Source organism: Diabrotica virgifera, chromosome 6 (genome assembly GCF_917563875.1).
Source record: "Diabrotica virgifera virgifera chromosome 6, PGI_DIABVI_V3a".
Lineage (NCBI taxonomy): Eukaryota > Metazoa > Arthropoda > Insecta > Coleoptera > Chrysomelidae > Diabrotica > Diabrotica virgifera.
In genome coordinates this window covers 11,371,970-11,398,054 of record NC_065448.1, presented here as the reverse complement: position 1 = coordinate 11,398,054, position 26,085 = coordinate 11,371,970, and the positions used below count along the sequence as shown (strand labels likewise).

General features: G+C 32.4%; 1 protein-coding gene across 4 annotated transcripts in view; it reads left to right on the top strand.

The window, feature by feature from the left end:
* Nucleotides 1-26,085, top strand: part of LOC114332380 (uncharacterized) — a 141,138-nt gene that overhangs the window by 50,550 nt on the left and 64,503 nt on the right. Inside the window, exon 1 of one of the 4 annotated variants that reach the window (XM_028282185.2) lies at nt 9,383-9,573. The exons of the other annotated variants lie outside the window; for them this stretch is intronic. The gene's annotated coding sequence lies outside the window, so the exon portion shown is untranslated. Of the gene's footprint in view, nt 1-9,382; nt 9,574-26,085 lie in introns of those variants that run through there. 4 annotated transcript variants of the gene reach the window in all.

Below are 26,085 nucleotides of genomic sequence, written 5' to 3'. Positions count from 1 at the left end.
CTTCCATTTATGCCTATGGGATGGCGCTACAAATTATGCAGTGCCATTTAGCCAAATATAGAGGTAGGTTGTGTAGACCCTTGTTAATCCGAAGATATAATGTTGCTGCTTTTATTGATATACTAATCTAAAAATGCTCAATTTGTGGCTTAGGCCACTGTTGCTTTGGGCGACTCAATTATTTCAAGAATGTTTCAAGGAACTATTTATTTCTGCTCACTGCTAATTTTTTCAATGAAAAACGTTGATTTACCAAGAATTTGTACCGATTTCAGAATTTAATCTGCAAATCCTATATCATAAAATTTCGATTTTGAGTTTTTCACAATAAATATGAGGCATTTGAAATATGCCTTCTCTCTCTCCTGTGGCGCTACAGCCCAAGTCGAGCATTGGCCTCCCCCAGCATCTGCCTCCAAGTATCGCTGTCCCTGTATCTTCTCAGCGATCAACTCTCAATATCTCTTTAACATCGGTTTTCAACTGAATATCTCTTTAACATCTGTTCAAAAGATATCAAATTTTTGCCATTGAGTTGATACAAATTTTATTTAAAAAATTGATTTCACGTGCTAATTTCATTCAAAATCGCCGGTCGCTTCAAGCGTTGTTTCTGAAAAAACGGTTCATTCTACACAAAACTGCTAATAAACATTTTTGTTCAAAATTATCTCATCTAGGTACATGAGACATATTTGACACATTTTTCCGTTTCCGTTTCGAAATCCATGTTTTCCGTTTTCCCCTTTAAGGGGAAAGTTTTAGGGGAAATTCCGGTGGAAGGAATGGCAAACATTTTTGTACCTTTTTTGGGATCTCCAAGTTGACATTACCAGCAAAATTCATTTTGTTTTTGTACTATAATTTCGAGAGGTATAGTGGCATTTTCCAGTGGCGACGTGTGACTTTTTCTAAAGTGTTACCAAAACCAGATGCAAAAAATAGATTTACACAAGAGTAAATTATTACCAATTTATAAATTTCCGTATAAAACTTTGATAAAAAAACCCAGAATCATAATTCCTAAATATACAGAATCAAATCATTTAAATAATATTTTAGTAAAATCTATACTGAGCGACTTTGTGGATTACACAGTAATTTATACAGACGGTTCTAAAAATCAAACAGGAGTAGGATGTGCTATGTATGTGCAAAATACCCATCAACATAATAATTACAAATTATTAGTAGTATTAGTAGTATTTTTACAGCTGAGATTATAGCCATCGAAAAAGCTCTAGAATGGGTCAAAGAAAATAATATTGAAAAAGCTGTGATAATAACAGACTCCAGATCTGCAATATATGCAATTGAAAATACTGATTTTAGTTCATACAAATCAAAAATTTTATGTAATATAAAAAATAATTTGTCTAAAGTGGAAGTAGTATTTATATGGGCAAAAGGGCATGCCGGTATACTGGGTAATGAGAAAGTGGATGAGTTGGCCAATATAGCTTCAATAATATCATTTTGTATATCACTTGAAACTCTTGAAAAAACAGTTGATGTTTCTAGATGTTGGCAAAATTTTTGATCTTTTTTGGCAATTAATGTTAACAATTCCCTGTAATTGCCTCGAATGTCAGAGCCGTCGCCCTCAAAATGACCACGAAACGCTAATTCTTGTTCGGCCAAAAAACATACGGTACATATCTATTATAAGTGAGCTAAGGATATACGAGTACCTATCTATTTTTTTAACAAACTCATTAGGTATATTAGCAATATTTGCTTTAAATGCTTGGTTAAGAGAACTTTTGATTCTTGTTTTGCCAAACTGAATCAAATTGGGTATACATACATCTTACATGTAGGTAACGGAGAAATTTCATGTCTCTTTTTTAAAACTCTAAAACTATTTAAATCGTGAACCTGGTCCACCCATTTTTCTGTAAAAACCAGAAGACATAGCCAACAATACAGTCTATTTTTCTTGCAACCACATAACCAAGGATTTTCACTGTACCAACTAAATTTAAAATATCGAGCTAATTTTTTAAATTCCTTTTGTTTAAAATATCAATGTTTTAAAATAAAAATAAAGTATCAATGTTTAAAATAGGTCTTTCATTTTCAATAATCTCATTTTATTTTTCAATCAGAATTACTTTTCAAGTAGTTAATCGATTACGCAGCGACACTCATCCATGGTGAACTGCACGCACACTTTTTATTATAGGTATTGTTAGCAAATTTAAATCTGGTAACAGCCCTACTGATATACACAGCGCGCTTACGCCCATCGCTCGTTCAAATTTTTAGTACTAGCCGGTCCCGAGCCGCCCGAGCGACAGCGAGATAACCATTCATTGTCACCACAAATGAGACTGGTAACAGAATATAATAAAGTGCAACTGAGTCACATAAACTCGCCAATATTTTCGTGTGTCTGGCTATTTACTGAATTAGGTACTATTAACACATAATATAATAATATATTTCTATTGGTAAAAATAAAATAAAATAATAAATGGAATTATTCATCGTCATAAAATACATATTTATTTGCAAGATTTTTAACTGTTACCAATTGTAACAGTGGTTACATGGACGCTTCGCCAGTGGCATTTTCATCTCTGACTACTAGGATATGTAGAACAAGATGATTTCTTTAAGAAGAGGATGATTTTTATATCGCGATGTATAACTAGTACAATATCGCGCCAGCCAGGTATCAATGAACGAATTATAAAACAGACGGAAGAATAATCCAAAAATAGAAATTTCCGCGGATAACTATACGATTTTACGTTCGCTACATACAACCAACAACAAAAGGTGCACGCGTGACTTTCCAGCGATTCCAGCTACACCCCCTCCCTGCAACCCGTTATCTTCAGCCGGTAACTTACTTACTCTTTGACTTGCATCTCGAGACAGCAAGTGAGGATCCTATCACAAGCGTTTATAGCCGACACCAGCCGAAGTCTCATACATGCTAGTTTGAAATATTTTTTATAAAAGCATTTATTAACAATCTTCTCTTCTTCTTCTTAGGCAAACCACTAATGGATGTTCGCGATCACGTTTGATCATTCTTCTCTATCCCTTGCAGTGTGCATTAGGTCTCCTATGTTTCTTAGCCCTGTCCGTTGTTTTACATTACGGAGCCATGACATTTTCTTCCTTCGATCTTTCCTTCAATTAAGGTTTGCAGAAATTGGTATCTTCAGTTTCTAATTACGTGCCCCAGGTATGCCGTTTTTCTCTGTTTAATTGTGCATAGGAGTTGTCGTTCTGTACCAATTCTTCTCAGGATTTCTTCATTTGTTATTCGTGCGGTCCAGGGAACTTTAAGGATTCGTCGATAAATCCATATCTCAAATGCCTCTAGCTTATCATCATCATCATCATCATCAATGGTGCTCAGCCCTATGAAAGAGCCTCGACCTTCCCAAGTCTATTACGCCAGTCAGTCCTATCCATTGCCAACCGTTGCCAGTTTGCTGCATCTATTTTTCTCCCATCCTCATCTACACCATCCTTCCTTCTAAGTTTTGGCCTACCCCTATTTCTACTTCCCACAGGTTGTGACATAAGGATTCTTCTAGGAGGGTTGTTACACTGTGATCTTGCTAGATGTCTTGCCCATCTTAGTCTTCCTATTCTTACAAGAGATACTACGTCTTTACCACCAAATATATGTTTATTTCTGTGGTATACCTCGTAGTTGTACCTCCTCCTCCAAATACCATTTTCACAGATGCCACCGAATATTCCTCTCAGGATCCTTCGTTCAAATATAAGCAGAAGGTTTTCATCTGCCTTGGAGATGGTCCATGTCTCCAATACATATGTCAACACTGGTTGTATAAGGGTTTTGTATATGGTTATTTTTGTTTTTTGGCTTAAGTTTCTGCTTCTGCCTCTAGCTTATACATTGTGTTTATTTTTAAAGTCCATCCTTCCTTGCCATATACGAGCACCGACCATGATAGCATTTCGTGAATCTTAGTCTTACGTTCAGGTCAAAGTCAGAGCTCGTAAAGACGTTTCTGAATTTTATAAATTCGATTCTGGCCCTTTCTATCCGAAATTGAATTTCCATATTCGACATCCAGTCTTCATATAGCCAGGTTCGCAGGTATTTAAATTTTCTTACTCTGCATCCTCATTGTTATATTTATGCTAGTCTTGCATTTTGATGTTGACATAATTGATGGCTGATTACAAGGAACTTCGTCTTTTTTATGTTGAGGCCAAGTTCCTTCTTCTTGCTATGTTCTCCAATTTTATTAAGAAGGTTTTGGAGGTCTTCCATATTGTCCGCTATTAAGATCGAGTCATCCGCATATCGTATATTATTGACCCAGTTACCATTTTCTTTGATTCCGCTTTCGCATTCTTCAAGAGCTTCCTGGAAGATACTTTCTGAATATAAATTGAACAGTAGTTGGGAGAGAATACATCCCTGTCTTACACCTCTGAAAATTACAACATAACTGTGACTAATCCCATATAAACATAACATTTAACTTAAACATGCCACAAGTCAACAATTTTAGAACCCTACATTTTTTATTATAATTAATTTATTAATGATGAATTGTAGATGAAATTATTTGTTTTAACTGTATGTTAAATATAACTGTATGTCAATATAAATTGAGCCCATCAGAATCAAAACCCGCTAAATCCTAAATTTTTCGTTTTCCCTTTTTTGCACAATTTCAAAGTTTAAGTATCTATTAATCTAAAGGCATATTGTTTCGGCTCAAAACCTTCTAAATCCTCTTCAAAATACCACTGAAATGCGTAGAATCAAACCTCACTGTGTCCATAGTTTTAAATAGAATAGAATACTTCTTTTTCTTGTACATTTAGTATGTTTTCTTATTAAATTGGTTCAATACCTACTTTTAGTGCATTCGTTGTGCATTAATTAATTGTGCATTAATTGCGCCTTTTAAGCGACGTTTACACGGTCAATATTATTGAAGCAATATCGATATTCATCAATACATTGAACGTGTATGGAGCGTATTGAAACAATAATATTCATGGCAATATTATTGAAGAAAATCAAATCGGTTTGATTTTTATTGAAGTCCCATCAATATATTGAGGCCCCGCCGCCGTCAGCATTATTGACCGTGTGAGAGGTATATGAGTATATACAGGGTGTCCCGGAAAATAGTGCGTTCCTTAAAGGTATAGATAGAAGGCGCAATGTAGAGCAAAAAAGTCATAACATTTTTTTCTAAATTCAGCCGTTTGACCAAAAAACGAAAATACATTTTGATATGCAAATTGAAGTCTGGCAACACCGTGGAACACAAAAGCTAAAGGTCGACACATTTAAAAATAGTAGGTTTGTAGGTCATTTGTATCTGGTAAGTAGTACAGTTAAAAGGTAAATATCAACCAAATGTTTACATTTTTTCACCCCGTCCTCGTCTCGTCACATCAAACAAACCAAGATATTAATAGCAAAAATGTCACATTATTAAAGCGAGAAATAATTATTTTGCAGGTAGACACGTACATCTAGGGGTGTAATAACCCTAAATCACACCTCAAATAGTAAATAAACAAGGGGTTCCATTAGATTAAATTTCAAGTCACATCCATGTTGCCAGCTCGTTTAAATTAATGAAAATAAAAATTCACTCCTATGGAGAACAATGTATTTTTTTTCGAAACGGTTAACTTTAGGAAAAAAATGTTATAGGACTTTTTTGTTCTAAATTGTGTATTATATCCACACCTTAAAGGAACGCACTATTTTCGGGGACACTCTGTATTTTTTATATATATAACATTCTTGCACGTGAAGAGGATTTAGCAGTATTTCGTATATGTAGTTACGTCATAAAAGTTTCGTTAACTTTGGTCCAGCAGCAACCTGTGGGACGATGCTGAATAGACAAAATTAAGCTACATAAGAAGCTATGTAGTCGTGTTGGCTACCATATTTTGTTGCTACCACTTATTCATGATAGGAAATTAGAGTAATTTCAAGACTAATCTATTCATGTAAATTTTATTTCATTTTAGTGACATTATATTTTCCATAAGAAGTGTGCGGTGTCCTTTACATTTTTAATGTTTTTTTAGTCTCCTGAATAATTTCAACAAATGGATCTAGCAGGTTTTGATTCTATAGGCCTCTCCATATACGTGAATTTTTATTTTCATGAATTTAAATGACATGGCAACGTGGCGTAGAAGAACTTGTTGTGACTGTTGAAAATATATTTCGTATATGTAGTTACGTCATAAAAGTTTCGTTAACTTTGGTCCAGCAGCAACCTGTGGGACGATGCTGAATGGACAAAATTAAGCTACATAAGAAGCTATGTAGTCGTGTTGGCTACCGTATTTTGTTGCTACCACTTACCTATTCATGATAGGAAATTAGAGTAATTTCAAGACTAATCTATTCATGTACATTTTATTTCATTTTAGTGACATTATATTTTCCATAAGAAGTGTGCGGTGTCCTTTACATTTTTAATGTTTTTTTAGTCTCCTGAATAATTTCAACAAATGGATCTAGCAGGTTTTGATTCTATAGGCCCTCTCCATATAAGTGAATTTTTATTTTCATGAATTTAAATGACATGGCAACGTGGCGTAGAAGAACTTGTTGTGACTGTTGAAAATTTAACCCAATTGAACCCCTTGTTTATTTAGTATTTGAGGTGTGATTTTTGGAGTTGTTGACATCGGTAGGTACCTACCTGCAAAATAATTATTTCTTGCTTTAATAATGTGGCATTTTTGCTACTATCTGAATTAATTAAGATTTTATAATTAGGGCTCGAAATTTTACATAAATTTTAACTTTTACTTAAGTAACTATGTTTTAATTCCTGAAATGTATATTAGTCCAGGGCGCATCTGTTTTGTGATGGACGTTGAGAGGTGACTCAAATTTTTTTGCAGAAATTGCTTGAAAATAACTCAAATAATAATATTTGAGTTATCCTCCCACTCAAAATGGTCCGGAACATTGTTTAAATAATCAAAATGTCAAAATATGAACGAAAAATTCGATTTTTTTTATTGGTTTTTTAATTATAACTTTAAAACTATTCATTTCTGAGAAAAGTTGTACTGACATAAAAGTTGGGTAATTAAATTTCCTACAAAATAGAATTGGTTAAAAATTTAAAAAATAGTCACTCTAGTTGCAAAATAGCAATAATTGCGAAAAAAACATACAAAAACAACTATTCGCATTTTACGTTTTTCAACCATTTATGCTACACTTAGGACCTTCATATTTTACCCAGAAAAACTTTATGATATAGTAAAACAACGCAGTAAATTTCATTAATATCGATTTAATAGATTTTGCAAAATAATTTTGCAATCCAGCTTTCGCAAAAAAAGTTCATTTTTTTTAAATGTTGCAGGACTGAAAATAAAGCAGGTAGCAAGTTAATTTTTTTTTACTTATAGAAGTGTTACTGTACCTTTCATTTGAAATTTACAAAATTAAAATCGATTAATTACCACGGCGTCAGGAAATTTTTTAAATAAACATTAATTTTTGGTGCTACGCGCAGGACAGCGTTGTTCGATTCACACAAGTTGATTTCCACCAAAATTTCTTCCAATCTTTATCTAATATATTATTTTCTTACTCTATATTTTATTGTATTTTAATATTTTAATTCCACAAAAATCAAACTAATTTGATTATTGTTTGTGAAATATTGTTTAAACAATTGCATATGTTTAAAAATAATAAACTTTTATTCTCTAAGTTAAAATATAGGAACAAAGAAAATGTTTGGCTAAAAAAAGTGTTATTTCAAAGGATAGAGTATGTGTTTTTATTTTGCAATAAAGAAATTTATTTATTTATATCGAAATGTAATAAAAATTAAAATGTATCAATCATTATCAAAGGTCATTGGAATGCCCAATCAGAGCAAGCTATCCGCTGTCCTGCGCGTAGCACCAATAACTAATGTTTATTTAACAAAATTCCTGACGCCGTGGTAGTTAATCGATTTTAGTTTTGAAAATTGCAGATGAAAGGTACAGTACATTTCTATAACCAAAAAAAATTTTAACTTGCTATCTGCTTTATTTTCAGTCCTGTAACATTTTGAAAAAATGAATTTTTTTTGTGAAAGCTGGATTGCAAAATTTATTTTGCAAAATCTGTTGAACCGATCTTAATGAAATTTACAGTAGTTTTTCTGTGTGAAATATGAAGGCCTTAAGTGTAGCATAAATGGTTGAAAAACGTAAAATGCGAATACTTGTTTTTGTATGTTTTTTTTTGGCAATATTGCTATTTTGCAACAAGGGTGACTACTTTTTAAAGTTTTAACCAATTCTGTATTGTAGAAAATTTAATTACGCAACTTTTATGTTAGTACAACTTTTCTCGGAAATGAATACTTTTAAAGTTATAATCAATTTTTCCGTCATTTTTGACATTTTGATCATTTAAACAATGTTCCGGACCTTTTTGAGAGGGAGGACAACTCAAACATTATTATTTGAGTTATTTTCAAGCAATTTCTGCAAAAAAATTTGAGTCACCTCTCAACGTCCAAATGTACTAATATTTTTACAGATGCGCCCTGGTCTATATGCACCTAGGAAAAATTACTTGTAGCTACGTAATGTTTTTCTGAAATCTATTGAAATATGGAATAATAATTTTAAACGTGGTATCCAGAAGATTTTTCACAGCTCTGGGGCTCCGTCGTGACGAAACCACATCTCACGTCGTGTTTGCAAAGGCACTTCAAGAAGTACCGGCAAAACATTTTACAAGAAATTTATAAGCCTCTCCATTTAGTGTTCTGGGTAATTCATAAAATAATGCACACTTTACCCATTATGTATCCTTTACAAAGTAATGGATATATTTGTTTAATACCCAAAATACCTACTTGTTAAGAAATAAGAAATACCCGTTCTTTTGGTACAGAATAAAACTAGATAACCAATTATTATACCAAATATTCAATGTCAATAACATCAAACAAACCAAATTCTTGGTTTGTTTGATGTGAGGAGACGACCACCGACAGTGTGAAAAAATGTAAACACTAGACCCCTGCAGAACGTTTGGTTGATATTTACATTATTTTACCTACCAGATACAACTACTGATCTACAAACCTACTATTGTGACTATGTATGAATTACACGTTGTTGCCAGACTTCAGTTTGCATATCAAAATGTATTTTCGTTTTTTGGTCAAACGGCTGAACTACCTATACAAGGAACGCACTATTTTCGGGGAAGAATGTCCTCATAAGCACGACAAAGGTTCCTAGCTGATATCGACTATAAACGCTTGTTATCAGGATCCTCAGTTGCTGTCCCGAGATGCAAGTTACTCTTCGCCGATGCTGCCTCAGCCTCTCGCGACTCGTTCCTCGTTCACTAGCGACATGACTTTAGTCATTTCATTAATTCAGTTTGTGTTTGGTTTGGTGTTGTCTTCAGGTCGCGATTGCGAAATGTTTCAGTGGTGACTAACGCTATAAGCCGCGGGTTCTTTGTGATAACTCATCCTGCGTTGTGATTTTGATAATGTATGAGTACGTGATGGTTCTAAAGAGGATCTGAACTGGATTTTCCTGTCGAATGTAAGTTGATTTTAACATTAGAAAGGCAGATATATGAATAATACTGGTTATGTTGAACAATTTTGAGTTTTCTTCAACCCTTACTAAGACATGAAATACATAGTCTAGTAAAATAAATTTACACTACATGTAAATCAAAATGTAAATTCGTACAGGTTGAAAAGTACTTTTATATCAAAGTTTAGGTTGATACAAAAGATATTTTCAAGAAAGTATCCAAATCATACAAGGGGATCATTGCTTAAATAATTAAAAAGGGGTCATTTTTGCAAAAAAAATACTTTTTTAACTGCTGAGGTCATTCAATTACTAATGAAGGTCTATTTGATTTTTTTTAGAAAAGTTGAAGAGTAAATCTTTCACATAAGACTTACAAATTAAATTTGACCCTCTATTTATTTAAATAATTATATACAAAACTTTAAAACAAATTTGCAAACAAATATTTTTAACGTTTTAAATAAGCACTATTAAATATCTTTTTTTACAGGAGAAGTTGCGCTATATTATTAGTATTAATTAAAAAAAAAATTGGTCCAAAAATATTTAATATTTATTGAGATCTTGAATTTTTTGTTTATTAAATGTTACTCTATTTTCAATTGCAAAAACTCGGTTGTTGCCAAAGAAATATTCACCTGTATTAGATCTCATTATTTTTATTTTTATGTACATTTTCGATAAATGTATTGATAAATTCAAATTTCAATTAAACTTCCCCCTAAAATGGCATTTGAAAATTATTCAAATTTTTGTTTATAATTTGTTTTTTTAATAACATCGCGTCGCGGGGATTAAATATTTTGAAATGCCGTTTTGATAATTCGTTCCTGGGAATTTTTTAATAATTAACAAGTTTTTTGGTCTTTTTTCTTTCTTTTCTTTTTTTTTTCTTGGAGTTACATGTATTAAGGGCCCTTTTAGGGTTAAGTTTCATTAAGAATGTCGAATCTCTAAGTTGTAGATTCTAGACCTAAAAATATTAAGATTGGTCTAAAATCACTTAAATAAAATGTGGCTACTTACTGTCTACTAAATTGTGATAAACAAAAGTTTCTATCTACTACCAGAGGCGTACGACAGGGAATAGTGAATGGTTGACCCTTCCCAAATTCTACGCCACTGAGGGAATTACTATTTTAGCGAAATTTTTCGATTCTTCAATACTTTCCAATAACGTCCAATATTGGACGTTAAAAATGCAACGGCATAGTTATTTTGATTCATTCATTATTTCATTTTAAACTTCCAATATCTCGTAAACTGATGACTTTCTCGATACCAATAAAGTAATTTAAATACAAAGTATTGGAGAATCGAAGAATTTCGCTAAAATAGTAATTCACTCAGTGGCGTAGAATTTGGGAAGTTCAATCATTCACTATCCCCTGTCGTACGCCTCTGGCAGTAGCTAGAAACGTTTATTAATCACAATTTAGTAGGATGTATAATGGCCACACTTTTTGCAAAGTATGATAAGGATACGTCAAATAGTTTTAAAGTACTTGGTAACAATAATTTTTAAATTTTTAAATAAAACACCCTGTAACTCAGTAGAGAGATTTTGCACCTTTTATTTTGCAATTCCGTTATGGTAATCGTTATACTACGTCTGCGCAGTAGCGAATATATGATCCGTTATCGTTATATACGCGATTACATAAGCGATTCCGTAATTTACGGAGGTTTAAAGTAGTGCTTATCGTTATCGTTATAGTAATGGTTAAATTTAAATTGCTTTGTTGCCAGAATGTAAAAAAATCAGTAAAATTACATTTACATAGATTCTAATTTTGATGACCTATAAATTAAAATATCAAAAACTGTTCAAGTATATGCTTAAAATTACAATAACGTTGTGAAGTGAGGTTATGTTTAAATAACGATAACGATGACACGAAAAACCTACTTGACAGGCTGCAAAACTCTGCTTTTTAACGTTGCCGTAATCGTTATGCTTAATAAAGTTAACCATAGCATAGCGGAGCCAAAATCAGCGGTTATTTTAAGAGGTGCAAAATCTCTCTAGTAAGTAGCCACATTTCATTTAAGAGATTTTAGTTAAATCTTAATATTTATAGGTCTAGAATCTACAACTCAGAGATTCGACATTCTTAATGAAATTTAACCCTAAAAGGGCCCGTAGTAATATAACTCCAAGAAAAAAAAAGAAGAAGAAAAAAACGACTAAAAAAATTTGTTAATTAGTAAAAAATTCACAGGAACCTAATTTTCGAAACGGCATTTCAAAATACTTAATCCCCGCGACGTTATTAAAAAAAAAACAAATTATAAACTGAATAATTTTCAAATTCCACTTTAGGGGGGAGTTTAATTGAAATTTGAATTTATCAATACATTTATCGAAAATATATATAAAAATAAAAATAATGGGATCTCATGCAGGTGAATATTTCTTTAGCAACAACCGCGTTTTTGCAATTGAAAATATAGTAACATTTAATAAACAAATTCAATATCTCAAAAAATATTAAATATTTTTCGACCATTTTTTTTGCTTAATACTGGTAACAAAGCGCAACTTCCTTTGTAAAATAAGATATGTTATAGTGCTTATTTAAAACGCTAAAAATAATTTTTTGCAAAGGGCCTAGCCGGGTAAGATGATGAAAAGTGCCCCCAACTCGATTCGAATTCCATATAGGTCACCGTTTAGCATATTTAGTGAAACTAACTTTCTGAAATTTTTGGCCCCCTAGGTTGTCATGTGACCCACCTAGAGCCTAATTAGGGTTTTTATGTTTTTATTTTTTATCTCAGCCGCATCGAGAACTAGCGAAAAATTTAAAATAAAAAATGTCTGTCCGAAAAAAATTTGGTTTTTAATTTTTGGCGGGAAATTTAAATTTTAGAACGATTTCAAAATTTTAAAAGAGTATAAAAAAATAGCTAAGACATTCGTTTTCACTAAAAAAATATATAACGTGTATTTTTGCATAATGCTTCACCCTGAATTTTTTAAAATTTTTAAAATTGGTGAAACGCACCTTTCGTGTATATATAGTATCGCGTGTATGGGGGTGTGTCTGTGCGCCACTGACGAGAACTGCCGATCTCTGGTAATTGACAGTTGCTTTGTTTGGTATTTTTATATCAATATTTGGAAACCTTTTTGACGTTTTGACGTCACACTATCACGGTCCATTATAGGGTTTTTAATTAAACCCTTCCTATCTCTTATTCAAATAAGATATTTCCGTGACTCTGACCTGGACAAGTATCTGACACAAATTAACTGCGCCAATTATCTTACCAGACATCTTTTGTAATCTGACTTCTTCCTGTGTTCAGTTTTTTCCGCTATTCCCTCTATTATTTGCTTTCATGGAAATAAGTTATCTATACACGGACGTCCTATTCGGAAACCACATTGTTTCTCGGCTTCTTGTTGCTTGTATTCGTTTTCTATTAATTTTTCTTTGACAACTTTGCGTATATTTTTTTTCTTATTAAAGAAAATGATATAACGAAGATAAAAATTGATCGTACTTGCACGATCAACTGCGTTTATATGTCAACTGCGAACAATACTTTACAAATGTGGATGTTTCATTTTCCTATTATGCTATACTATAACCTTCTATTATTTTTGCTTAATAGACCAAGAAAATTACTTCCTAGAGGCTACGTCGTTTTAGCATAATTTCTCCGATGATACGTACATCAAAGTAGGTAGATTAAAATCGTTTATTGCTAAATAGGCAACATAAATAATCGATAAAAATGATAATACTAAGGCATAGTTTACTGTTGAGAGTACATGTATAGAAAAATCTCAAATACACAATAGGAAAGGAAAAAATAAGCAGAAAACTTGTAATATACTTAGTGTGACCAACTAGCCCGAAAAATCCGGGACATGGCCCGAATTACGAAGTCGTGTCCCGGCATCCCAAACAAGGCTTCCAGGCCATCCGAATTTTCAAATTCCATTTCGAAATTTTTAATACATTATTCTTTTAAAAATTCACATCAAATTGAATTGGTGGGACGAAAAAAAGTCTACAATTTCTAGACTGTTATATTAATACCACATTCAAAACGCATGCATTTTATACGGTCGTATTATGCACTCACCGGCACAAAAAACGGGCACCCCAAAAAAATGGGTCATTTTTAATGACTTGAATTTCCTAAACCTGATATCCGATTTAAGTAATTTTTTAATATGTTATAGCCTCATTCTTTATCAATATCGCTGTAATAATACTGTTGCTAGACAGGTACATTGCCATTGTATACAGGGTGTACGAATCAAACTGTGTTTTTTTCTCAAACTTTGGAACACCCTGTGGAATGTTCTAGCTTTTATAAAATACTGAAATTAAAACCAAACTATAGCCCTAGGTTTTCTTAACATTCTGTTTTTTGATTCATTCGCTTATATTGGATAATAAAAAAGTTAGGCACTTTAACAACTACCCCTGTTTTTCGTCAATACAGGGTGTTTTTAAATAAGTACGGCAAACTTTAAGGGGTAATTCTGCATGATAAAATAATGACAGTTTGCTTTATAAACGTATGCCCGCAAATGCTTCGTTTCCGATATAGGGGGTGTTGAAATTGTTCTTACAAACTGACGATTTATTTATTGCTCTAAAACGGTTTGTGATATGCAAACGAAATTTGGTAGATTTTAAGAGGTAGTTATTGCGCATTTTTTGGCATACAATTAAGAATTTTATATTCACCATTGGCGTGCATACGGGATATATCTTAAATGTTTATACCCGTATGAACGCCAATGGTGAATACAAAATTCTTAATTGTATACCAAAAAATGCGCAATAACTAGCTCTTAAAATTTACCAAATTTCATTTGCATATCACAAACCGTTTTAGAGCAATAAATAAATCGTCAGTTTGTAAGAACAATTTCAACACCCCGTATCTCGGAAACGAAGCATTTGCGGGCAAATACGAAGCATTTACGTTTATAAAGCAAACTGTCATTATTTTATCATGGAGAATTACCCCTTAAAGTTTGCCGTACTTATTTAAAAACACCCTGTATTGACGAAAAACAGGGGTAGTTGTGAAAGTGCCTAACTTTTTTACTATTCAACATAAGCGAATGTATCAAAAAACAGAATGTTAAGGAAACCTGAAACTATAGTTGGGTTTTAATTTCAGTATTTTATAAAAGCTAGAACATTCCACAGGGTGTTCCAAAGTTTGAGAAAAAAACACAGTTTGATTCGTACACCCTGTATACAATGACAATGTACCTGTCTAGCAACAATATTATTATAGCGATATTGATAAAGAATCAGACTATAACATTTTAAAAAAATTACTTAAATCGGATATCAGGTTTAGGAAATACAAGTCATTAAAAAAGACCCATTTTTTAGGGTGCCCGTTTTTTGTGCCGGTGAGTGTAGTTCTACAAAAAATCAAACTCTGGACCTTCTCTGGTTTCTGTATTTTAATTATTGTCTTCTGAAAAGATTATTTAAAAACATGAATATCAAATAATGATAATTATATTTTAACCCAAGGTTCAATTTACATGGAAATTCAATATTAGTTGATTTTCTAATTTTTCGTTTTTAGAGAACGATTTCCGGATTGAAAGTAAAAAACAACAAAAATGTAATTATCATTACAACCCATTCCATCAAAAAAAATTTTGTCAACATACAAATGTTAAATAATAATCTATACAATGATGATAATCAAGTTTTATATTAAAAAAAAATGGCCCAATTTTGTCCCGGATTTTAGGTAGTTTTTTCAGCCTTGTCCCGAATTTGACTAAATTGGAGTTGGTCACACTAAATATACTTGACAAAAACCTCGTACGTAAAAGAAAACTTTTGCTAGTTGCTAGTGAATTATTTATTAGAAGAACGAATTATACAAGGTTGTGAAGAAGTCTGGCAACAAGGGGTCTTCTTTGAAATTTAAAACTTATAATGTTGAAAATGTGAAATACGCAATGATATTGTATTGTGCACTTTTTAGGTAATCCTTCAAGTTTGTATAAGGTCTCAGTTTTCTGTATAGCCGCTATATTATATTTTTTGAAACAGCAACTATATAGTGCGAAACTGGACTCCGACCACAACCCTTTGATTGCTGACTTTCAATTTAAGCTCAAAGTACATACTATCGAAAAAATCAATAACGAGTCTGAGATAAACATTGATATATTATGGAAACCAACAATAATTATAGACAAAATGAAATCACAACCTGACAGAACTATGTGCAAGCAACAATGCACGACAATTCGAATGTCCTGATAATATGGAACAACAAAAAACATAACATTCAAACATCTTCTGATAACCTGCTTAAACTAGCAACAAAGATAAATAAATCATGGATGACCGATGAAATACTCTGCATATGGAGACGGATGACCAGAATCCAACAGCAACATCAAAAGTATTCGGAACTAAACAGAATTATTAGACAAAAATGCATATAAGCGGAAAAAATAGGTAATTTCCGAATGTCAGAACCTATGCGCTGCATGACGATGTAAACATTCATAGAAAAATTAAAGAACTTACCGGTATCACAAAGACAGCACCTACAACATCATTGAAACATGATGGAAAGTTCATCTTGGATCAAGGGCGGATCCAGGACCGATTTTCGGTGGGGGCCATGGTCTTTTTTTGGGGAGGGAAGTACTGGGGGACTGGAGAAAATTTTTTAAAAATTAGGTCTAAAACGGTTAGTTTTAAGGCAATTTTCACACACTTTTGAGTACCATAAAGACATTCAAAATTTATTCGCTATTAAAGTATTATTAAAGTCAGTACCGATTCCTACACATTTCTTCGGATCCAAGTGCAGTTCTTTCAACAAGTTTAGTACTATTTTTCCCAAGGCTTCTTCTGTCAGGCGTAGTAGTCTAGGCGCCAAAGGGGTCGCCGTGTCATATTCAATTCTGATGGACAAACTCAACGGTTTCTTATGGATTTTTGGCTGCTGATTACGAATTTCGAGGGGGGATTTCGATCCGAGTGGTCAAAAAATTATTATAAACAATTTAATTGTTTATAAATTGTTTATAAGGCTCTGGCTCATAAACTAAAAGAGATAAAAAAAGTGTTTCAAATAACATTTATTTCTTAATAAAAAACGAAGAAAAAACCGTTTACTAAACTTAAATCTAACAATTAGAACTCAAGATATTGTAAAATTAGTACACAATGCAAATTGCAAATTGCAAAATAAGTATTTTTCGAAGCTTTATCGATCGTAACTCGGCTTCTACGCATGCAAATAAGTCTTGGAAGGTGTCGTTTTAAAGCTTAATTAACAGGCTACCAAACAAAGTTTGTTAAATTACTTGATCTTCATTTGTTTTAAAGTTATACCCGTTTGAAGTTACAATTTTCTTAAAAATATTGTACATTCATTTGTTTATAAGGGTTTCAAGAAAATTTGAGCTATAAACATTTATACTTTAATGAACAATAATGATAGAAAAACTCAAAAGGAACAATTTGAGGTTATAAAAATGTTCATAAGTTTATTTTTGGCCAAGATGTCGATATTTTAATGGCGCGCGCTATGAGGCTCAAGATCGGCTCACTGCGTAAAGGTTCACGCGCTAACTTCTCGATGCAAATTATAATTTCTATGTATACATACGTTATCTTCATTTTTCATTTTTGAAGATCCTAATAAAATTTTATCATATAATTCTTATAATTAAATCATCATACTGTACCTCGTATCACCTTTCATTCCATTTACATTGTCTTCTATTTTTTGCACTAAATGAGAAAAAACATTAAAAACTAATATTTCAGAAGTATAACTAAAAAGTAAGTTGATATTATTTATTAATACTATTTTTACAAACATTTTTTTCATGCATCTGCAAATCTGCATAGAGATATACAGGGAATATCAGCTTTTTTACATCTGCATAAGTTCTTAGCGAAATTTTAACAATTACATGGTGGTACAAGTCTGTTCTTGTAGGCAGTAAAACTAAAACTTTTTGAGGCTTCAGAGTCTAATTATCTATATGATATCCATATAAAGTGGATCTAGTTCATTTGCATCATCATCAAGGCCTGTCAATTGTGTGTATGCCGCCACATCATAAATGCTCGTTTTATATGCAATGATGATGCTGCAAAAGAACTCGATCCATTTTTATATGGATATCACATATTGGCTCATTTTCATCCGTAGAAGCCGAGTTACGATCGATAAAGCGTCGAAGAATACATACTTACTTGACTGTGAGCCAATCTTGCGCCTCATAGCGCGCCATTAAAATATCGACATCTTAGCCAAAAATAAACTTACGAACATTTTCGTAAGCTCAAATTGTTCCTTTTGAGTTGTTTTATCATTATTGTTAATTAAAGTATAAATGTTTATAGCTCAAGTTTGCTTGAAACCTTTATAAACAAATTAATGTTCAATTTTTTTAAGAAAATTATAACTTCAAACGGGTATAACTTTAAAACAAATAAAGATCAAATAATTTAACAAACTTTGTTTGGAAGCCTCTTAATTGAGCTTTAAAAGGACACCTCATGATGCTCATTTGCATGCGTAGAAGCCGAGTTACGATCGGTAAAGCTTCGAAAAATACTTATTTTGCAATTTGCATTGTGCACTAATTTTACAATATCTTGAGTTCTAATTGTCGGATTTAAGTTTAGTAAACGGTTGTTTCCTCGTTTTTTATTAGGGAACAAATTATATTTAAAACATTTTTTTTTATCTATTTTAGTTTATGAGCCAGAGCCTTATAAACAATTTATAAACAATTAAATTGTTTATAACAATTTTTTGACCACTCGGATCGAAATCCCCCTCGAAATTCGTAATCAGTAGCCCAAAATCCATAAGAAACCGTTGAGTTTGTCCATCAGAATTGAAAATGACACGGTGACCTCTATTTGGCGCCTAGACTATAGTTCTTCCCCTCTTTCTTGATTTTCACTAAGTATTTTTATGTTCTCATAAGCGTCAATGAACTTGACAAAGTCTTCACGAATGTTGTTATTGTGTATGTATCTCAAATTTAGAGAAAGCTGTTCCACGTGGGATACGTCGGTGGTTTCGTCAAATATGACAGAGTAACAATTTGAACTTTGAACCTGATTCATTATTAAATAACAAATTTTGTTCAATTATTTCTTCACCACAATATGTGTATATTGCTCGGAAAGATGCTGTGGATAGGTGTATCTCCTGATGCGATTTTATTCCTCAACAGTTCCCTGAAATTTCCCTCATTGATAGGTCCAGCATTTTCGTCCATAAGCAGAAGGCCATCATCACGATATCCTCTTAGAGGATTATTTTGTCGACCTAAGAACACTATAGATAGACTCTAATATTGGTCGTAGTCTTTCTCCTATTTTCTTGTATCTGCTTAGACCTCTGAGAGTATATCGGGTTAATAACTGACATTTGCGAGTTGCGATAACTTTGTAGAAAATCCAGCCCAACCTGAACGCAATCCTTGTGGTATGATGTTTTTTCATGAGTTTGTATGGGCACTCCGTCTGTGCCCATGAGTTTGGCGAAAGATGAAGGTTTCGTGACAAGGCTTTGGGCTGTCATTCCTTTATGGTGACCACATTTTTTTTCTTTTTCATTCTTTGTGTGTACAGAATATAGAAATTGATATCATTTTGGTTGCTGCCAAGGGCGTTCTAACAATTGGCACTTTGTAAAATTATCAACATTTTGATTTACAAAACATCCTATATGGCATTCTTGAAGCTTCCGTTACCGCTTTTGTTCAATTCTAGTCCAGAAGACATATTTATCCTTTGTTTTGTACATATATATGTGTTTGAAACAAAAAACATTTGAACTGCAAATATTTAAATTTATATATTTTTTAATTCTCGGAGGGGGCCATGGCCCCCATGGCCCCCTCTCTGGATCCGCCCTTTTCTTGGATCCGGTAGAGCTATTCTACGTATGGAAAAGATATGCTCAAGTGATGTTTAAAGACCAGAGAGAGGCTAGACAACCTGTCAACTAGGAAGAATGGGCTGGTCCAGAAATGCGTGAATCTGAGGTACAACCAGCTCTGAGAGCAAAGAAGAATCGAAAGAGTCAGGGTCATGAAATGTGCGAGCAAAAGTTTTTAAAATATTCATCCATAACCATCTCCCGTATTTTTTCAAACGAATATTTGAATTTGAACGTAGGTAGGTATTTGAAATGTGACGAAAATAGCGGATAGACACAATTTGGTTCCTTGAAAGGATTAGGTGCAACAGAGGCTTTGTTTTAAGGTTGGATCAGTGAATTGCATTAAAGCATTTGATATGTGGACTTTACAGAAACTCTTACCAGTACCAGCATGAAGCAAAATTGCTTTATTCAGCAAGATTCGAACGAGAACTCTCAACTTTTCAACATAGTTAAGGAAAGAACATTTTCCTACTTTGGCCATATCCTTAGGAGAAGCAAATATTAAATATCCAAAATTAATCTTACAAGGAAAGACACATGGGCGTCGAGGTCCTGGAAGAAAACACCATTCATGGCTAATAAACATCATAGACTGGTGTAAAATTAGAGAAGTACATAGTCGCCATACTCAAAAGAACGCACCCAAAAATCTTGATCTTGTCCAAAATCAGACCATTCCTGAAATAAACCATGTATATTTTCAACAAGATGATGCATCCCCACATTATCAAAGAGACATTATGCCATATTTACATACAATTTTACTCTGAGATGTATTGGTCGTAGAAGTGTGATTAGGTGGACGGCACAGATTACCCGACGTGACACCACTTGATTTTTTTCTCTAGGATTGTCTAAAAATGCGTTTATTTTAACAGACTCGCTAACTTAGGCAAGCCGCACACCAACGAAACATGAAACGTAAAACACGTTTCATGAAAATAAAATACGGCTAACAAATCTTGAAGTCCGCCTACCAATGAAACGAGTGTGATTCATGCTCATAAAACATTTTTATTTTCGGAGAGTTTCATAAATGGCCGGACGTTTACTTATTTAGCAGTGTTTTATTTCCATGAAACGTGATTTACGTTTTATGTTTCTTTGATGTCTTAGGCAAGCCGCACCAACGAAACATGAAACTTAAAACACGTTTCATGAAAATTAAACACGGCTAAACAAATCTTGAAGTCCGTCTACCAACGAAACGAGTGTGATTCATGCTCATAACACATTTTTATTTTCGGAAAGTTTCATAAATGGCCGGACGTCTATTTGTTTAGCAGTGCTTTATTTCCATGAAACGTAATTTACGTTTCATGTTTCTTTGATGTGCGGCCTTGCCTTAGGGTTTAATAAATCACAACGTTGTCAATACAATGCAAATAAATGGACAGCATTTTGAGCATTTATTGCAATGAAGGAATTTAAATTTGGTTCAATGTAAACTTTTTCACAACTCTGTATACCTATTTTAATTTGGTATGTGATTGATATTAATTCAAAAATTGTTATAAATTCATGTTCCAATTACAATAAAATCGAAAAGTTTTAATTAATTTCTACTGTAATTATCTTGAATGACCTTTCATGTTATTGCAGTCATAAACGCTTTAAATGATAAATAATATGTCATATTTATTATATAATTTTCTTCAGTAATCAATAAATCTGCCAATTACAGCGGCCAATTAATTTACCGTAAGAGATAAGTCACAGCATATTTTTTTCAAATCTGTTCTGTTTAATTTGTTACTAAAATTTTGTTTTCATTAGACCATTTTTTTAATTACTTAATGGTCTGACCAAACAACTGCATGTAATATCAAAACAAAAGATTGAAAACAGATGAAAAGGAAAAGAAATACTCAGCACTAGGAAGGAAAGAGAAGTGAGCTACAACTATACTAGCGTTACCAGGTGTCCCGATTTGCGCGGGACGTCCCGATTTTCAGGGGTCTGGGAACGCGTACCGATTTTTACCTGTTTGGGACACTAAATGTCCCAATTTTCACCCACGAAAACCAATTTCAGGAGGACTTGCAGTGAATTTTATAACTATGTTATAAAACAAGGCACTCCTAAAAGCGGCAAAATCGAATGAAAAATATCAATTTTAATAAAAAATATATAATTTACTTAATCTACTACAATTTTTTTTGTAATTTCGTCTGATTAATATTATTATTTAGGATTAAATACAGATTATGGAAACACCTTGTAGTCCAGTAAATGAAAGGGAAATACGGCGATACCGAGTAATTTTCAGGATCAACTTCGAATTGCTTGAAAATTTGGACGGCTTGTGCCGTTGGTTGATTTTACTCGGGGGGTGACAGTCACCCCTATGTGGGGGTGAAAAACCACGCGTTTAAAATAAGTCCGGAGATGGATAAATTGACTATAAAATTTAATTAGTTAATACTTTTCGAGTTATTTAGGATTGAAAATGTTTATTTTTCGACAAAAAAATTACGTTTTCAGGCGATTTTCAAAAATAACTCAAAAAGTAAATATTTGATCGAAAAAATATTCTTAGCAAAAATGTAGCATCATATAAAAAAATGAAAAATATTGTGAACTCGTAAAGTCTATAGACCCAGCAAAAGCAAAGTTGTAGCTCATGAAAAATACGTTCTTATTCTTCAAATTCCAAATAAATATTTCAACGCGAAATAACCAAGAAATGAAGCACTTTTCGGGAAAAACCAATTAAAACTTTTTTAATAAAGCTTTTTTTTTATGTTTTAAAAAAGTTTCTAGCATCAAAACTAAGCGAATTAATGCTCAAAATCAAGTAGATTCCTTTTTTTTTTTGGTAAAAAAATCGTGAAAATATCCCCCTACTTAGCACCCCAAATGAAATTAATCGTTACCGCTTTACAAACCATTTACTTTACCTATGTATTGTTTACATGATTGGAAGGGCTTGAACGAGTCAGTAATCACGAGTATATGCAAAATATGAACAGCCATATTTTAATTAATTTTTGTCTTACAGAAAAACAAAATGAATCTATCATATTTAAAAAAGCAAAACCTACCTACTTTTTACTCCTTGAGATTTTTAATATCCTTAATACTTTTTAAGTTATTTTGAAAAAGAGGGCATTTTCCAATATTTTAGGAAATTTTTTTTACTTTAAAACCAATTTTTTTTTTTTTCAAAACTAAGCACTCCCAACCGGTAAACCTTACAGATCGTATAAACAATACACATATAAAGTAAATGGTAAAGCATTTACGATTAATTTTATTTACGGTGCTAAATAGGGGGAGATTTTCACAGTTTTTTTTACCAAATAACGGAGCAACTTTATTTTGAGCGTAACTCGCTTAGTTTTAATGCTAGAGACTTTGATATACAACAAAATTAAAAATTTTTTTGAACACCTTAATAGGTTTTGCCCGAAAATTGCTTAATTTTTTGGTTATTTCAAGTTGAAAAATTCGATTTGGAATGTGACGAATAAGAGCGTATTTTTGATGAGCTAAAACTTTGCTTTTACTAGTTTTATAGACTTTCTGAACATACAATTTTTTGAAGATATTCTTCTTTAGCGACAAATCGATCGAGGGTAAAATTTGATTTACCACGCGCATGCGCACACCGACAGTATGGTATTAGTGGTTATACGGGCTCTGATTGGGTGTTGAAATTTTGAAATGATCTGTCAATAATTGTTCAATATGGAGATTATCGGTAAACAAAAATATTGTATAATATTAGTTTTTATTGATGTGTGGACAGAAATAAAATCAAATTTAAAATTATAGTGACTTTAATAGTTTTGAAAAACCGCAGGTACGTAACTCTAAATGTTTGAGTTGGAAATACCTAATAGTTTCAATACCTATCTATTAGGAAAATGTAAACAAAATAATGTAGTTACCTATTAGTAGGCAATGCTTTAATTTACATAATCTGATTACGAACAAACTTTCTACAAATCTTCATCTCATATATTGTTTTCTTACACTATATTTTGTTGTATTTTATTTCGACAAAAATCAAACTAATAATTTTATTAAATTCATATAAATTTATGGTGTAAATGTTTAGTTTGTGTATATTCCCACATGACGTACACGAGGATGTGGTCTAGTTTGAAATGCCGTCAGCTTTCGTACAGCGCGGTAGACGTGAAGTGAGTTCGAGCCCCAAGCAAGTCATTATTTTTTTTATTTTTTTTTATAGATTTTATGATTGTAAGTATATTATTATATAATTTTTGAAGATATTCTTCTTTTTTGAAAGTGGTAGATAAGAAAGTTAGTTTGATTTTTAAATAAAATAAGTACAAATAACCTTTTAAGTATATTTACTTCGTTTAAATTACCTATAATAGAAGAATATCTTCTTTTGTGCGTACAAAGTACACACGCATTCTTTTTTTTTGTTTTTTTTAAAGCTACATTTTTGCTAAGAATATTTTTTCGATAAAATTACTCGAAAAGTATCGACTTAGTTTAAAAATTATATAGAACAAAAGTTTTTTAGAGTTAGTCAGTTGATCCACTTTGGGACTTACTTTAAACGCGCGTTTTTTTACCCTTGAGAAGGGGTAACTGTAACTGTCACCCCCCAAGTAAAAGCAACCCACGGTACAAGTTCAACTTTGAAGTAGACAGTAAGTAGAACCTAAAACCAGATTTTCATACAATTCGGAGTTGATTCTGAAAATTACATTCCAAAACGATCATTTAGTGGGCTATTGTTGTTTATTTGTTCCGATCTACAACCCTGAATCCCGATTTGTTTTTGCTTATGTACCGATTAAAAACAAATCGGACCTCTGGCAACACCTAGCTACAACCTTAATATTGCTTGGACAGTTGGGTCTAGTGTTACAAATAATCTGGTTAACATTCCGGTGATTCAACAGTTCACTTAAAAGTTATTCAATTTGTTTATCCAAACACCTTTTTTGGTAATAACAAGTCAGAAAAAACAACTTTTAGAAAAAAAAGAGAGTTATTCTATCGAGAGAATGTAAAAAAGTTAAAAAACCATTTTCAACATTGTAAAACTTGGCTGTGAAGATATTGTGATTTTTTGTTTATATTGCCCGGGGAAAATATTTCTATTATTAGAAAAACTGGCAAGTTTAACAAAAGTTGTCCTATGATTATTCTGGATGAAGTTCAAATTGGCGATATGAAAATAGTTATTTTCCTAACTAGTGCGAAAAGTGATACTTTCACGCACGAGACTGCCGTTGACCCGAACGACGCAATAGCGGAGTTCGGGCAAGCAGTCGAGTGCGGGGAAGACACTTTCCGCATGAGTTAGGAACAATATTTTTTCTAGGGCCGTAAGTTTGGAAAAAAGCCACAAAAAATAGAGTTTTATCAATTTTTATTTAGGAGTGAAAATACACAAATTAATTCTTTGACAAGGTTGTCAAAACCAAACTTTCAATATAATGGGTTACCACGACGACGATATTGGTTTCCATGACGACGATTCAAAACCATTGTAATAATTGTCTACTGATCTGACTTTTAAATATTATGTCAAAATAATTTTATTTTAAGAGCGCCTAACCTTTGGATCGAAAGTTCCGAATGGTAGTGAGTTCGAATCCCACCAGGGTCAGGAATTTTTTCGTTTATTATAAATTAATAAATGAAAATAGTTTCTGTCCTTGTGGGATCGGTACTCACCTAAGGGACCGCAGACGTTCGGATACAATTAGCGTCTCTTTGCAAAGACAATGACGTCGACTTTGCAAAGTAACAAGACACTTACTCAACACACACACTACACATTACACCTGACTTAGTGATAAGTTATACAATTACGTGGCTAAAGGTTCTAGTTCTAAACCAAGGCCAGAATCAGAGAAAAAAAAATAATAATTTTATTTCATCGAATTATCAGTAGTAATTGCACAAGAGCTCTGAAATTCTATATTAATTTCAGAGGTCGAGTGCAATTTGTTGCGATTATTTCATGAATAAAACTGTTCAAAACCAAAATTTAATTGTAATTTATTTATGTAAGTACAAAGTACCATTAAACACACAGTTTTTATAAATATAATATGACGATTGAAACTCATCACTTTTATAATTTTTAAAACATTAATTGTCATTAATGTCACTGAATGTATTTTTTCGTAGCAACGAAGGGCATCTGACGTAATATACTTAACGACGGGAGATTATCAAAAATTATCGATTTAATTCAGATTTCTGTAGCTTTCTATTGGTCAGAATCTCCTATGAATGAAATAATCAGTAGTAATTGCACAAGAGCTCTGAAATTATTGAATTTTTCCCGAGTGACACTTTGACAGTTTTAATTTCACGAGCCGAAGGCGAGTGAAATTATGTCAAAGTGTCACGAGAGCAAAAATTCTATATTAATTTCAGAGGTCGAGTGCAATTTGTTGCGATTATTTCATGAATAAAACAGTTCAAAACCTAAATTTTATTGTAATTTATTTATGTAAGCACAGTAGAGCGTCGATAATCCGAACCTTGGTTATCCGAACGTTCACCAATCCGAACGCAAAAAAAATTATAAAATTAATAAATATGATCGAGGACCGAATTTTTGGATTA